The sequence below is a fragment of the Lissotriton helveticus genome, chromosome 1_1, assembly GCF_964261635.1.
Source record: "Lissotriton helveticus chromosome 1_1, aLisHel1.1, whole genome shotgun sequence".
In the NCBI taxonomy this organism is placed as follows: domain Eukaryota; kingdom Metazoa; phylum Chordata; class Amphibia; order Caudata; family Salamandridae; genus Lissotriton; species Lissotriton helveticus.
Window position 1 is genome coordinate 21,003,569 of NC_136057.1, and position 16,953 is coordinate 21,020,521.

The following is a 16,953-nucleotide window of genomic DNA, read 5'->3' on the forward strand; positions in this document are numbered from 1 at the left end:
CACGTGTGTGTAGTGTTTAGAAGCTAGCATGTCAGCTTGTAGTGAACGTAATATCTGTGTTATTCAAATGTCCGAAGTGTTTGAAAAGTCAGGCCAAATTGTCGTAGAACGGTTTTACCCATTCTGCGTAGTCCGGAATGTAGGTTCTGCCAAAATTCAGGAAACCCAATATTGATCTGAGTCTATTCATTGTGGTTGGTGGTTGCAGAAGGGCACACTAAAGTAGGAAATGTGTCTCACGTACATAGGAATACCATTCCATCTTTGTTTTTTCTTTCAAATGCACTTATGAAGTGATCTTTCACTCAAAACCACTTGGTTATGACTGACTTGGTTAATGTGGCTTGTAATTAAAATAAAGAGACAAAATGTTGCCCTTTCCAGTGTTACGTGGCCCATAGGGACATCGTCGTTTTTCACTAATTTAGCATGAGCACATTGCAGCTTGCCTGCTGCTTTTGCACACGTTACTAAACATTTTTATTTTTGCAATATTTCAATGACTGCTTTCACTTGAGAACTCATCCCTGTGTTCACACTCTGCGTGTCCCTGGGATTTTCACTGAACATTATGTGCAAGGTCGAACAACAATGCCCCTTGTTATTTTGTTTTGACCAGACCTTAGCCCTTAGACAAAACATACCGATGCAGCTGTTGTTTGGACAACGTACTTTGGTTTGTAGTGCGGTACACAAATAGGTGAGACACCTTGGAGAGGGACCTTTGCAGGGAGAAGAGCGAGACAGCACCTATGATGTAGATCTGCCATCTATAGGCTAAGGTATGGGGTCTACTGACAAAAGCAAGAAATCTTCTATTATATAATAATACTTCTTCTTAGCAAGGGGAGGGAGGTTATGCACTGTAGTCTTTCCTCCATTGTCTTTTTATGATGTCAACTCCCTTCATGATTTATGGACTAGCTGCTCTGCTGACTGTATTTGTAATATGCATTTTCCTGCTTGCTGTGGCACGTATACTGTATGTTAGAGCACGTTAGTTAAAATGAATATTTTAAACTGTTTTGTGTCTCTGTCAGATATTATTGTGGACAAGTACAAGAGTGTGAGCGTAAGGATGTGTCTTGTTACCGCGATATCTGGGAGTGTTGTGTTCTGGGGTTTCTAATCATTTGTTTCTCTGTGAGTGATTAGGAGAGCAAGTGAGACACTATAGCTAGTCGGTCCTGGCTCATGGGTACTAAGGTGGTAGGAAGACTCTGTCCCTATACACCAAGGTCCTATAATCCTGCACATAGTTCTGTATTTGTGCGGAATCCCTGCAACATGGCGCCACCGACGTTTGGTCTGGTACTTTTTCACGGGGCCCTGAGTAGCGCTTGTGCTTGTCCACAATACCCTCTCGCCGGTCTCCGGAGACGGCAGTGGTGTGGGGGCTTAGCCTCCTCTATTGGTACATTTATAGGATTTTTAAGCTTGAAGTTTAAAAAGGTTTCTCTTTGCCGTCTTTTGTGCTAATGTTCTCTCTGTTGCTTGGTCCCATTTCTCATATGGCATAACCTGTCGCTATTGTGGCACCTAACCGCGCTGCAGTTACAGCGTTTTTAACTCAACGTGGAGTTCCTAATGCTGGGGCTGATTTATCTTTGTTGTCGAAGCGGACCCTTCTTACCGCTTCGAAGTTTTTTACTCTTGGGTTACATTTCCTGCAGTGGATGGAAATGATAATTTGTTTCATGAATATACGGCAGCCGCAGTTCCGCTGAATTATCGCCCCTATGCATTATTCGAAGTTCCGTTAACGGCCTGGGAGCATACCATCTGGTTTTACGTCGCCCTTCCTCATCCTGTTTCAGTATTCCGTTTAGATCCCCTTATCGGTCGATGGGGCCACTTGACCGGTTTTGGCTGATTTCAATCCACATCCGAATTATCTTCATGTTACACTCATAGAGCTACGCCAGCTACATACATCATTAATTCATATACACAGAGGCGTCATACAATTTATGTCACATAATATTCAAGTGGCTCTGGATGGAGCCTCCCCTTTGTCACCTGGACAAGGCGGTGGTCTTGTCATTAGTCCCATTATGATTAATTCGGTGATGGGTAAATGTCCTCAGAATGGAGATGAATTGCTGTATTGGCTGGCAGACACATTTGAGCAACTCAAGGCTGTTTTTGCGCATACTTCTCCTGTTGAGAAACACAGGATCCTGACGATGAGTTTACCAAGTGGTATTATTCCAACTTTAGCTGATTGCACCACCTGGGGGACGGTGCTTGCTGTGGTGTACACACTTTGCTTCGGCACCCCCTCCATGAGCATTCTGCTGAGCATTGTAAAGAAGGTTCAGGATGAACACGGGGCTGGTCCTGCCCTGGAATTGGGGATTAGATTAGTGGGCATGTTCACTATTGTCTCCAATATGATTCTGGCCATTGTCAAAGGTGAGGCAGTTAGCTTGTAAGTGCATCAACGCCTATCTGCTGTGGCGGACGTTGACAGGCAGTGGCAGTTGCCGATTTTTTTTGCGGATGTGTATACATCATTGGATCGCAATAGTTTTGGAGCAAGACCTTTTACTCAGGTACAGAATAAATCTGCTGAAAAGGAGGGTCGTCCAGTCTTTCCTAAAAATGCTTGGAATAAAAATCAGCTGTAGCAACAGCAGAAGCCTGGCTCTCGTGCTGGTTCACCACCACCTGACACTTCTGAACGTAGATATGATTTGCACGACCGCTCTAAAATGAAGTCTCCTGTGAGGTTTCAGGTCCCTGATCCTTGTTCTTGTTCCTTTGCAGGAATCATTGGATCAAAAGTTCGGTGGGGGGGACAGCGTCAGGATCGCAGACAAGGTGAGTCCACACAGCCGCGACATGACCCGCAGCACCAGATTGGTGTAAAAGCCAAACCGGAGGGACCACCTCCATATCAAGCTCAATTTCTGAAGAAGAAAGTTGCCGCTTTGACTGCAAAGTATGCCTCAGATGGTGAGAAGCTGCTCCTAGACAGGAGTTAGGCAGTGACCCTCCTCGACAGCGTGGCAGAGGTTACCTTAGTGTGACAGACACTCCATCCAGCGTCTGGAGGCCTCACTTTTCTTACGGTAGAGATAGCTGATACTCGAGTTGCCCCTCCAGATAGACTTTATGAAGTAGCCTTTCAAATTGAAGGTGATATTCAACGCTAAATTAAAGCAGTATTTTTGGAAAATCTCACTTCTTCTCATGGCATTTTGTTGGCGGAGGTTGATTGGTCCATCCCTTTGTCCTAGCTTCCGCTAGGGGGAAGATGTTATTCTTACTCGTTTTTTGAAATATGTTCCTCATGATGACAAAATGGTTTATGCCTCCAAGTGGGTTTTAGCCTTAGCCCCAGCGTTATATCGCAATCAGGCAGGTTGGGACGAGGGTTCCCCAGTACATGTGATTCCTCTGCGTTCACCTCAACCCCAACCACAGTATCCAATTAAACCCGATGTGAATGCGTCCGTAAGTGAAATCTTAACTCAATTGGAATATCAGGGTATAATTGAACCCTATGTTTCATCGATGAATAATCCTCTGTTTCCAATATTGAAATCGGATGGTTCATATCGCATAGTTTTAGATTACAGACATTTAAACAGTCATGTTCGTACCTTTGCAGTTCAGAACACACACAAATCTGCGTTAGTGAATAACACTGTTCATAAAAAATACAAAACCACCTTGGATATTTCTAATGGATTTTTCAGTCACTCTTTGGCTCCTGAGAGCCGTGATTTGACCTCATTAAGAGTGTTGGGCAATCAGCTTAGATATGTGAGATTGTCTATGAGATATAAGAATAGCCCTGGTGTGTTTGCGGCACGCATAGTGTCCTTTTTGCATGAGATCGACCCTGATGCCTTCTTGTACATCGATGACATATACTTGATAGATGATGAATTACACCCGCACTGCTTGCGTGTGGACCGCATTATCACACATTTTGCAAACTGTGGTTACAAATTAAATTTTGCTAAGTCTCACATCGCCTTCTTGGTGGTCCTTTTTCTTGGTTATACACTCAACAGTGAAGGTCGGGGAATGGCCCCCCACTTTCTGGAGACATGTCCACAATTGCAACCTCCATCTACACTTAAAAAATTACAATCTTTTATGGGTTTTTGGAATTTTAGGTGGACCTACATTCCTGATCATGCCCAGTGTATCAAACCTCATTACTCATGATACAACCTTCTTTTTCAGCCTCTTGTTGGTTTCCATAACATACTGGGATTCTTCGGTCGCTGCAGTCTAATCTGCTTGCGACCAACTTTTTGTTAACACGAGACAATTCTACGAATCTGGTCATAAGGATTGTACCAGGCTCGTTAGATTTCACTTACTTGACGTTCAATGAAGGGGACATGGTCCCCATCGCTTATAAATTACATTTGTACACTTCAGCCGAGACCGAGATGCGTTGCTCTTCTACAGAAACATTTTGACAGCAGTCCAGATAGCTATTCTGAAAGAACGGTCTCTAGCATAGGGAAAATGCATTTTCATGGTTTCGCTGATACATGCTTTAGAAGCAGTCACAAAGGCTAGTGTCCCGAATTCCAAAGCCTTGCATCCACATTGGATACAATGGGCTAGTTCATTGGCGTCTGCTCATGTCAACTTTATGTTTGACCCTTCTTTACAGACTCAGGAGTTTCTACAATATGAACATGTTCATCCACATCCGTTGTTGTTACTCCCACTTGATCAATACAAATGCATTATTTACACTGATGGATCTGCGCAGCTGCCATTGGTCCTAAATAAGCTTATTCAACCGCCTGCGCAATTGTGGCAGGTATGCTTGTTGATGGGGATGTTTAATCTCCCTTGGTGCACACACACAGTCTCTTGGTGATTGCAAGGCTCAATTGGTAGAGCTATGTGCTCTGTTTTTGGCTCTTGAATTCACAGATCCGGATGTTCCAAGACTTGTAGTGTGCGATTCGTTTTACTGTGTACAATCCTTCAATAAAAACTTGTTCTTCTGGACACAAAATGATTTTCATGATTCTAAAGGTAGCGCAATTAAGCATAAAATGCGTTGGGTTCGAATAGCCTCTCTTAAGGAACGCTTGCCGCTCACACGTTATCCATACTTTGGGCCATCAGCACGTGGGAGCACACGCTGTTGGTAATTCGCTGATGAAGCAGCCAAATCTGCAGTAGCCACTTGTTCAGTAGCAGCAGTCACTAGGGCTATGACTAAAATTGATGATGATATTTTGGCAGCTATACCTGCGACGGAGGGAACTGAACTTCCCCAAGGTTTCCCTTCATGTTATACATACTACTTGTCTTCTGATCAACTTCCATTTGTAACTATTCCATCAGTTGCGGATCGGCTGCTTTTCCAATGAGGACGCAGACTTTCTTTGTTCATTGCCAATCATGAAGGCGCAGCTTCTGTGCATGCCGGAGTGACCGCGACGGTGTCTCTTTTACAGCAACATTTCTGGTGCCGTGGTTTATATCAGCAAATACGTAAATACGTACCTTCTTGTGACATTTGTCAACAAATTAAGCCTTCTACTGCTACCACCTTGCATTTCAAATCAACCCTTTGGTTGTATTTATCTTGACCACTGCGGTCCATTGACATCAGACACTGCTATTAAACATATCTTGGTTGCAGTGGATTCATGCACTATATTCCTTTGGGTTTGGCCTCAACGTAGAGCTGACGCTCAAACTGTTATGAAAGATTTGCATGTCTTTGTCGGGACATTTGCCTGTGGCACCTTCCATTCTAACCAAGGTGCTGCATTTGCCTCTTATTCTTACAGGGATGCTATGAAGTCTCTGGGGATGTTGGTGCAATTTTTGCCTCCATACCGGCCTGAAGGGAATTCGGTTGTGAAGCGGATGAACCGTGACTTAAAGCAATCTTTGACAGCTAGAGTTTTAGGTACTGGCAGGGATTGGCTGACTCATTAGTATGGAGTCCAACGTGCACTAAATAATCGCCCCATAAGATCTCTGGGTGGGCGAACCCATATGAAATGCTCTTTGGCATTAAAACGATTGTGCCAGACCTTGATGGACTAGACGTTGTGGCGGCTGCCGCAACCTTTGACGTAGATAATCATTGTGCTGTGTTACAGGATCTACAAAAAGCTTGTGAAAGCCAAAGCCATTTTCCCCCTTTCACGGATCCAGCGGTGCTGATTCCTGTTTCTGGCTGGCTTCCTAAAGTTGGAGATCTGGTCCAAGAAAAGGTGAAGAACAAAAAAGAATTTGCTCCATCCTACCGTGCATCGATTAGAGTTCTTGGGTTGAAAGGCACCCGTACTGTGATCCTGCCTTTTTTACCTGGTCATAAGGAGAATTGTTACATTTCTATCGAACATGTCAAGCTACACCATATGGCCGATACTGAATAGTATGCCTCCAAGTATTCCACGCTGAGACCTTTCTCTGAATCTGGTGGCTTCAGCTTCTTTGGTTGCTCCCCGACTAATGGAGGGGGAGTTGGAAACTTCAATTGATTAATTGCCTGTTTTACCTTCTACTTCTAACACTGCAGACGTCGAGTATGATTCTCCTCCAGTTGAGGTCATAACTGACATTCCTGAGAGTACCATACATGATACATCAAATGCTGCACAACCTCCGTTGTTTCAGTTGGGGTCAGTGGTTATTATATGAACCGTAACAGCTTTTCTTCTGAAACACCTTGGTCCTCGTCTGTGGCAAAACCCCCTACAAGTACCAGTCTTTTAATCTCCTGGTTCAAAAGGACTTACCTGGTCCCACCCTGGACATATATCTGTATGGTGCTTACGATGATATTTCTCTTCATGTGGATCGGATTTGTGACTGTTTTTCCTACTCATTAATGGGCATTATTTACCTGAATTCTCTACTGTGAACTTTGTTGACGGAGTTCTGGCCCCTCACACGTCGTCCCATATAATGAAAAGAGATCAAGCCCTTGTCAATATATCTGCGGTCCCTGTGGCTGATTGCATTGTTTGGGATAAAGTATCATACGATATCCATGGTCTGACCGAAATTTAAAGCATTCAATACGTTTCCCGCATTTCCTTATAAGATGTGGTTTTGCCTGACATACATTCAGATGACTGGGATTTTCATGCCGTTCATTCATTGCTCTCTGATTTAAAATATTATGCTGCATTTGACACTGAAGATTTGTATTTGCATTCTGCAAATTATGCTGATTTATTCTGTTATCAACATTAGGGCCATCATTTTTTTCCATAAGACTAACGCCCAGAGACCGTTTTTTAATTAGTGGGAACATTGCTCAACACCTTTACAGAGGACTTCAGAGTAAATTTCTATATATTTTTCGGGTACAATCTTTCGGACCCACAGTCCTATTTTCATAAATTGAAGATGCCACCCCAAACTAAGTTTATGTTGACACTCACTAAATTAGTTTACTCCATGTCCTTCAGGAATGATTGGTCTGTGAAAAGTTATGAACATTGGAAGGACACTATTGATTTAAAATCCATTTGGGATACTAAAGATTGGCAAGTGCAGGGCTCTGAAGCTTTCCTGTTTCAAATGCTGGTTTTAAATGATACAGTACAACAGACTACTTGTTTTGGTTTAGCCACGGCCAAAAATCAAAATATTCCCTCGATTCCATTTTGGCTCAGAATGATACATGGCAAACACACACCAACTACACAACTGAAGACTTACTTAGCTTGTTTCAAAATGGAACCATTAACTCTTCTAATATTGACCCCCTTGGATGGTTATTGTGGCCAACGAGCTCCAATACATGTCAACTGCTTTTTCTGAATACCACAAAGGGGTTTACACAAGTAGACCTGATCCACATTTCCCACATTCCCATACAGTTACCACATAGTCAGTGGGTAAATTGTGTCTGCAATGGTTAGAACATTCCACACTGTTGTCTGTGAAACAACACCTTTCTCTTTTGTCGGGGGACATCAATCTGGCAGATTTTCTTTTAACCCCTTCGATGCTGGTGACGGAACCGTTCCGTCATCAGTTACGGCTGAGCTGTGCTGATGACGGAACGGTTCCGTCACGACCGCGCCCTGTTCTGGAATGTCCAGCACAGGGCGCGGCTAACGCGGCTGCACGGAAGCGGTTAAGTCCGAGATCCCCTTGAACAAAACGTTTTATTTATACAGCATACAATGAATTTTGGAAACTGTCGCAGATGGAAACTGCGGTGTGCCTGCGCCAAGTTGACCAAGCTAATTTAGAAAACGTCCTTGCAGTAGTTGTTAACAGCACAAATACACTGTCTTCCCTTATATATACTTTAGATAATATTGGGTCACTGGCATTCTTCGACATGAAGTGTCTGTTTTATATCTTGGTCAAAATCAGTTACTTTCTGTAATGCAGTTTGCCTGGACCTTGCAAACACTCAAAAATGGAAACGTGCCATAGGATTATTTGAATGCTTCTGCACTGTTTTTGCTGTTTAATTTAACTGATAAACAGACATTAATATCAATGAAAGACGCAACCTACACATAGTTACATATTGAACAATTAGAACAGTTACCATTTTCCGTAGCAGAGACCAATTCAGCTGTGTGGTTAATACATGCGGCTATCGCACAGCCCATCTCACTTTTTCAGTTCACAGACTGCATGAAACACTATCTGGGTGGTAGGTTCGAGCCTCTCAGCAGTACCTATATTCATGAATTGTGGTTGTTACCTTTCACCTACAGATGTCAGCGAGCGGATAAGGACGTTTTTCTTACAGGGGTGGACTGCGATTCCAGAGTGGGACATTCCCTAGTCTGTAAAGCTTGCAACGTTTCGGCACCTAATCTGGCTTGTTTTTTAAAAGACACCCCTATCCCAGCTATTATTCCTGCACTAACTTTGCTTACTAATCGTAGTTATCTTATTTTAAATAACCACGACGGCTTACGGACCAGCATCCCGCATTTAGTAACCTTTTTGCAATGCGTTACATATTGCAGCAATGTCATGTATCCGCCCCCGCATGGGATTGTAGATAGTTAGCTTTGGCCTTCCATTCCAACTTTAACCCCTTCCACACTCATGACGAGCTGGGCTCGTCATGAGGTAGCCTCCTCGCACGCTCATGACGAGCCCAGCTCGTCATGAAACAATGGGAATCAACAAATACCAGCACAGGAGGGGAATATGCTGAGCATCGATGTGGTTAAACACAGATTTCAACAAGCTAAGCAGATTCAAGGCGCTATTGTTTCAACAAGAAATCGATCTCATATCCGCTCGAGAGACTTCGAATTGCAGGTAGCGAGAACCGCAAATGAGATACACTTGCTACTAAAGACAAATCTCCCACTCCATTTTGGAGAATTAATACACCAAATATTTAATGCTTCTGATACAGAAGGCCTTGCCCACTTTTTTTAACTCGTGGGTACCGGCCTTGTTTCTTACTTTTAGACTGTTTTTGGAGCAATACCAGCTTTTATCCATTCTATTTTTTCCAGCGCCTTCGGAGGGTTTCCCCTGGTGCTCCTGTTGATTTGCGGCGTGCTTTTTCTCCTATTATTGCTTCTCAGTGGCTGCCCGATCTGTAGAGCTGCCATACCCGGTCCAGTTGCAGCTGTACCTCGATCGAATGTGTCAGCCTTTTGGTTCTATGCCAGTGTAGTCCTTTGCCATCGACTATTTTTTAAAATCTTTTTATTTAGAACATAGGCTCTCATGACAGTGACATATTACAATGCAATCCATGACGGGTGAACACACATCTGACAAAAAGGTACATACAAATCAGTGCAAACATCATTACTCTGCATAATCAAACCACAGTCCGTTCATAATCTTATGATTGCATAGAGACACTTTGCTTGTCCCACACTTCTCCTCTGTAACTCCTCCACGCCCCCATATCTTTTCCCATTTCCTAGGGCACCCCCTACTCTTCTAAATCACTCTTTCAGCCCTTTGGCACCAACCAGATTTGCCATTGACTATTGGCTGACCTTCCGTTATGCCTACTTCACCTGCGTGCAACCTGTGTGCCACTGCCTCCGGTGCCCTTTTCAATCGGCCCTGCATGTCTGCCTCTCCAATACTACACACACTGGCCTGGATTATGATTTGTTAATGGGTCCGTTGAAGGCCCATGATCAGGAATGTGCCATGGGTAGAAGTTTTTTGTGCGATTATCTGCTTGCACCAACGGCAGACTTGAGTACCTCTGCCCGTGCACTGCGCCTCATTGATCGGAGTTTAATCGCAGTTGACGCAGGATGCCCTGGCATGCTCCTAACAGCCTCTGGATATGAGGAGCATGTGAGCTGGTTGATCTACAGAACTAGAAAGCATACCTTTTTAATATGGAGGGAACAGACAACATTCCGGAGTTTATGGCATTCCGCTTTTCCCGCAAGATTTTAGTCTCCTAAGACTATCTATGAATGGATGGGGTTAGGTGAGTGCTCAACCGGCGAAGGTTTTGCCGAAAATTAATCTTGCAATAAACTATTTTTTTCCGACTTTATGACTATCCAAATTGGATTACCACTCAGACGCTTTGCCTCAGGTTACCTTTCAAATTTTGTCTTAGCATAGAGCGAACGACCTAGCCAAGGGGAGGGTGTCACGTGGCCCATAGTCGTTTTTCACTAACCTAGCATGAGCACGTTGCAGCTTGCCTTCTGCTTTTGCGCATCTTACTATACGCCTTTTTTTTGTGCAATATTTCAATGACTGCTTTCACATGAGAACTCATCACTGTGTTCACACTCTGCTTGTTCCTGGGATTTTGACTGAACATTATAGGCAAGGTCAAACAACAATGCTGCTTGTTATTTTGTTCTGGCCAGGCCTTAACCCTGAGACAAAACATACCGATGCAGCTGTTTGAACAACGTACTTTGGTTTTTAGTGGGGTACACAAATAGGTGAGAAACATTTGGAGAGGGACCTTTCCAGGAAGAAGAGCGAGACAGCACCTATGATGTAGATCTACCATCTATAGGCTAAGGTATGGGTCTGCTGACAAAGCCCAGAGATCTTCTAATATATAATAATGCTTCTTCTTAGCGAGGGGAGGGAGGTTAGGCACTGTAGTCTTTTCTCCATTGTCTTTTTATGATGACATCTCCCTTCATGATTTATGGACTAGCTGATATGCTGACTGTATTTGTACTATGCATTATCCTGCTTGCTGTGGCACGTATACTGCATGTTAGGGCATGTTAATTAAAATAAATGTTTTAAACTATTTTGTGTCTGTCAGATCTTACTGTGGACAAGTATAAGAGTGTGAGCGAAAGGGCGTGTCTTGTTACCGCGATTCCTCAGAGATCTGGGAGTGTTGTGTTCTGGAGTGTCTAATCATATGTTTCTCTGTGAGTGAGTAGGAGAGCAAGTGAGACACTATAGCTAGTCAGTCCTGGGCTCATGGGTACTAAGGTGGTAGGAAGACTCAGTCCCTATACACGAAGGTCCTACAATCCTGCACATAGTCCTGTATTTGTGGAGAATCTCAGCAACACCAGCACACCGTCCTGTCCTGCCCTTTTGCATTTTCTGGCCCCATAGATGTTTATGAAAGTAATGTCTGTGGTTATGACTCGTCTTCACAGCTTGGGAATAAATGTGAATCCATACCTTGCTGACTGGCGATTAAAGGCAGGCTCACCTCACTTAGACTTGAACACTTGGAAATTGCCGTTTATTTCCATCCACCCTGGGGTTCTCCATCAACTAGTGAAATCTCATCTTTGACCTGTTCAAAGTATTCCCATTATAACGGCTCTCCTGGACACACTGGCTTTGAAGATATTTCTGCCTCTGGATGTGCCACAACATTCAGACTAATGACCTGATGTTTCGGGCTCATGCCTTGGTTTCAGCCTGCATGGTTTTGAGGCTTCTTTGTTTCATGGCCCTGTGCATGCTGCTGGTGGCACAAGCAAGCTCTGCCATGAAACATTCCCCTTCATTGGGCCCAACGCGGACATCATTAGTATATTAGAGTAGGCAGCTCGGGACCTTTGAGGGTGGATAGCGCATGCAAACCCTGATGTGCAGCACCCTGTTTTGTCTGCTCTAACCAGAGCTCACAGTGGTGTCAGACTCTGGTCTGAGGACATTATTTGCATGAGGTAGAGATCATACACCTCTTGTCTCTGGTGGAGCAGGGGTACCAAATCAGCCTTCCAGTGTGTCATGTCGTACATCCGGCCCTCAAGGCATTCTGCCTTCCATCAGGGCAGATCGGTCCAGGTTATAACAGACAACATGACTGCCATATGGTACTGTAGCAAGCAGGGTGGTGGGGTCCATTGCCTCTATTTAGAATCTTCAAGGGTGTGTCTGGTATCTCCCTGACCTTCAGTCACTTGGCCGGTTCTCTGAATGTCGGGCCGACAAACTCAGTGGCGTCATATACTGCCAATAGCGAGTGGCTCAGGGCCTTAGCTAAGTGGATCATGCTCTTAATAGAGCTGTTTACCACCACCAAGAACAATCAGTGTCTGGTGTTTTCTTCCTTGACGTTCTCTCTGTGGGATACGTTTCGGCTTTCGTGGGATTCCGATCTTCTTTATGTGTTCCCACCTTTGCTGCTGATCCCACCATGGGTTTCAACGAAGGTCAAGAGGGAGGACACCCAGCTCTTCTTGATACCCCTCAATTTGGGCTGAGATTGCCTGGTATCCCAACCTGCTGCATCTTCCCTCTACGTTAGCTGCCACTTGAGGGGGACCTGCTATCGTAACAGGAGGCCAGAGTCCTGCACCCGAACCTCCATAAGCTACTTTTCTATGTGTAGAGATTGTGCAAAATCAAATGAGCGGTTTTGACCTCCCACTGATTGTGGCTTGACACAAATGCCATATACTCTGCCTGCTGGTCTGAGTTTGTTTCATGTTGTATGGACAGACAGGTTTGGTCTTTACAGGACAAGCTGTTTGTCATTTTCTTTGTCTTATGTCTGGCTCATCAAGACTTTGCTGTGGTGGGCGCAGTTAAATGTTATGTATCAGCCATATCGGTCTTTCGCAGTTCGCCTGGCCAGTCCTCGTTATTCAAGTCACCTGTTGTGATACAATTCTTAAAATGTACTTTATATATTCCTTCCCTGTTCTTTTAAATGACACCCCAGTGGGACCTTAATTTGGTCCTTTGGTTCTTACGTGTCGGTGTGTGCGCCCTTCTGGCCTTCAAGAGGGTATTCCTTATTGCCATCACTCCTGCACATCGAGTCGGTGAATTGAAAGCATATTCTGTTTAGCGGCTGTATACTAAATGTTTCCTTTCCAAGTTAGTGCTTCGAACTCTAGCATCCTTCCTCCCAGAAGCGGTGTTGCCTTTTCATGTGAGGCAGTTCATCACACGGTCGGTGTTATTTCTTAACCAGTTGGATCCCAAGTGAGATAAGACTAAGGAGCAGCAGGTGGACTTATACCTCTTTTTTTGGATTCACTGGTGCAAAAAACGTAAAAGGCAGACCAGAAAGGGATCTTATCAAGGTGGATTTCCCTTTGCATTAAGTTGTGGTATGCTCTGGCAAAAGAGGATCCTTCGGAGGACCTTCAAGCTCATTCCACCAGGGCCAAGGCTTTGATTATGACTCTGGCGAGAGGTGCTTCTGCAAAGCTGTTTATGGTTGTCCAGCCATACCTTCACTAGGCAGGGCTCTAGATATATGTTAATCGCTTTATAAATGAGAATGACATAAATTGAGCCAAGTTATTTCTATTGTCTATTCGCTCACTCTGGAATCCCGGTGGAGCCTTTTAGTTTTGAAGGATTATTCATGAATATGACTCTGTATCATCAAAACCAGATACCAAAACCTTCAAACCTAAGTTCAACAAGTAGCCTTCCCTGTAAGAGAAGCTGGGACAGAAGCATTGTCAGAGTGAAGCAGGTTGAGGGAGAACAGCAAAACGTCTACACGTCTCCTATGCACAACCACCAACCAATCATGGGATGCGTACATCATAGCTGGCAGTGGAGATATCTTTCGCTATGGTTTCACTCTAGTAGCCACTATCACTCCTCACGGTCGGCCTCCGCTCTGCTCCACACTGAGTACAGAATTGATTCTGCCACCTCCATCTCAGTGAAGAAAAACACAGAACTGTTGGGCCACTAAAGTTTCATCTGTTCAGCAGCCCAGAAACTCTCTCTTGATCTGTTGCAACTATTGTTGTCTTTGTTGTGTCAAGCTACCATAGTTTGAGAAGGGCAGGATTTTGGCGTCCTTCCATGGCAGCCAAGATACTCATGTGTTCACTGTCCTTGAACACAGGATTGACTGCCTGCAGCTGAAGAGGAGTACTGAAGGAGAATGACCAAAACCTCTGTATCACAATAAGAAGGGACACACAGCTGACTACCCTGGGTACTCAAAACATCCATAAGTTGACAACTGGGCCATAAGTTGCACCATGGATGGGATTTCATAGCCTTTGAATGTATGCTGTAATTACTGTCAACTGCAAAAAGAACAATGGATGTACAGAATGCTGAACAAAGTCAAACATTCACCCAATACATCTGGGCCTAAATCCATCGTTTTTCTGCTCACCATGCCATTCCAGTTTAAACCCAGTCAAATGCAAATCAAGCTTGACCCTGCTCCCCATTGGAACAGTCCTGCATGAAATTGTCAGGCCAGGTCCTCCCTGGACTGGTGTTGGGGTTTCACCCCACATCAGCCAGGATAGCTTGATTCCAGCGGCATGGAGAGCACAGGAGCCACGTCTCGGCAGACCTGTCCCACTCGGGGTGACAAATGCAAAAAGAACAATTGATGGACAGAATGCAGAACAATGTCAAACATTCACCCCAGTTCAGAGTTCTGGGCCAAAATCCATCGTTTTGTTTGCTCCTCTGCCAACAGCTAGCTCCAACACTAAGGATTTCATTTTCAGCACCATGTTTGAATCTTCCATAGTGAAGATTCTGCAGTCTTTACTATGGCCATCGAGGCCTTATTTGTAGACACCCCTTTCTTCTTGACACTGCACTTAGTGTGTTACAGAGCTTTGAAAGTAATGAATCGTTTGCAGCCGAGGTATCACCTCACAAGGATGCCGCGGGTTCACATTGTGGCATTCTGTCATCAAACTGGGAATCGAGCCTAAAGGGGAAGAAACCCCCTTTCTCCCTCCTGCTTTTTCCGTTGTCTTCCTTATGGGTCATATTAAGGTGATCATCACCTTCACCCGTTCTAGAGGCTGTTGCTTCATCCTCAAGAACTCTGAGGAGTAGTCCGGTTTCCTGCAGCTCCTCAGAGCTCTCACTGCTGGATTTACATCAGTCAGGCGTGTCATGGACGACCCTGGGACCCGGCCTTCTATGAGGCTCTGTTGCATTCATCCTGTGGTGTCTCCTAAGCCAGAGCTTCCCCTTGCGGGATAGGGGTTTGTGCATGATACTTAGGTGCTCAGAAAAGGTGTTGCCTTCTTATATAGACGCTGGGAGACCACACCTGTTAATGTGCTGCCCGCTGAACACAGATCTCCCTACCAACAGGCCAAGCATTGGCCTCAAGCCATCTTAGAGCGTGGAATGGTCCATTCTCCTATCTGCTACTCCAGGAACTCAAAAAGAGCAGCAATGCCTCTCAGCCTTGCGACAATTCGTGTGCGGTCACTCAGCCCCCACGCGAGCACTGTATGCAGCCGAGTAGCTGAAGCGGCACCTAGTTCTGAGACGGCAAGGCCTTCAAATGCTATTTGATCATTTGGCTTCCGAAACTATTTTTTTAGACTATGTTTTCACTTGCTAATCATCATTATAATGGTCTTTTTTCATAATAAATTTTGCAGTTCTCCCCTCCATTTTGTGATTTAGATATTGCATTATGTGTGCTGTCACAAAGTTTCTAAGCGATGACATCCGGTTACTTGAACTAGTTTCAGATAAGGGTGCCTTTCTCATCATGGTTATATCTAGAAGATTAATTAGTTAAAGTAATCCCTTTCATCTAAGGAACCTTGCTTACTTTTCCATATGGTTAAGATGGGTCTCTTACTGTCGCTTTCTTTGTACCTTAGGTCTGCTTGGACACCGCAGTATTGTGTGGCAGCATGTTTTAATTCCATGTTTATGATGAGGTCCAGGGAGTAGCCTTTTGAGCCTTAGTCTTAGTTTGGAGGAAGTGAGTTTGATGTTGAAGTTAGTTTTTTAGCCCACCTTCACCTGCCCTCCATACAGTTTTTATATTTTATTTATATTTGACTTTGTGTACAGATTGAGCGCCAATGATCGGACTCTGGGGATGCTGGTCCGCTTCCTTAGGGCAGTCTTCGGTGAGAGGTGAATGTGATCCAGGCCTCTTTGGTCTCACAAGTGAGGTTGCATTAGTACCAGAACCCTTTATCTTGTAAACTGATACAGTGTCAGTCTGAAGATAGGGGACTAGGAGTGAAATAAATGCAAATGTCAAGGTATTTGTAGAGTGCACTGCCACCAAGCGGTTTCCTGGCGCTAATACTCATACCGCTGTAGAACCCTTCCTGGCTTTCCCTGTGAAGTGTCCACTCCTGGGCACCTCCAGGGTGAAGCCAGGCATCCCAGCGCTGTTGGGGCCGGTGTGGAGGTTAAGCAAGCTATTGCCAGAGTTGCCGAGTGGGGCCCATGATTAGAATAGCCACCGAGGCGAGAATTGTCAGGTCCGAGGAAATTGAGCCCAAGACCCGCCGGGGCGGGAATTGAACCCTGGTCCCGGGCCAGACCTCTGCATCAGGGTCTGCCGCTCTAACCATTGAGCCACACTCGTCCACTGGAGTGCTAAAGTCCTTGTTTATAGTCACTGGTCCTAATCCTGGTAATGGGAGTCCCAGCCTCTAAACTGTGTTCTCTGAAGAAGTGGCAAAACAGTGTCCTATGTTGGGCACCATTTCTGTCCCCTCCATTATAAAAAAGGTCAATAATTCGGATTCCATGAAAGTGATTAGTCTCAGTAAAATACAGTACAGATCTAGTGGGGAACAGAGAGACCATTTCAACTAATGT

General features: G+C 44.6%; 1 protein-coding gene across 2 annotated transcripts in view; it reads left to right on the forward strand.

Annotated features, from left to right (window-relative positions):
• The window catches only part of BTBD18 (BTB domain containing 18), a 98,547-nt gene that overhangs the window by 75,581 nt on the left and 6,013 nt on the right, over positions 1–16,953 (forward strand). The gene's annotated exons all lie outside the window — the stretch shown is intronic.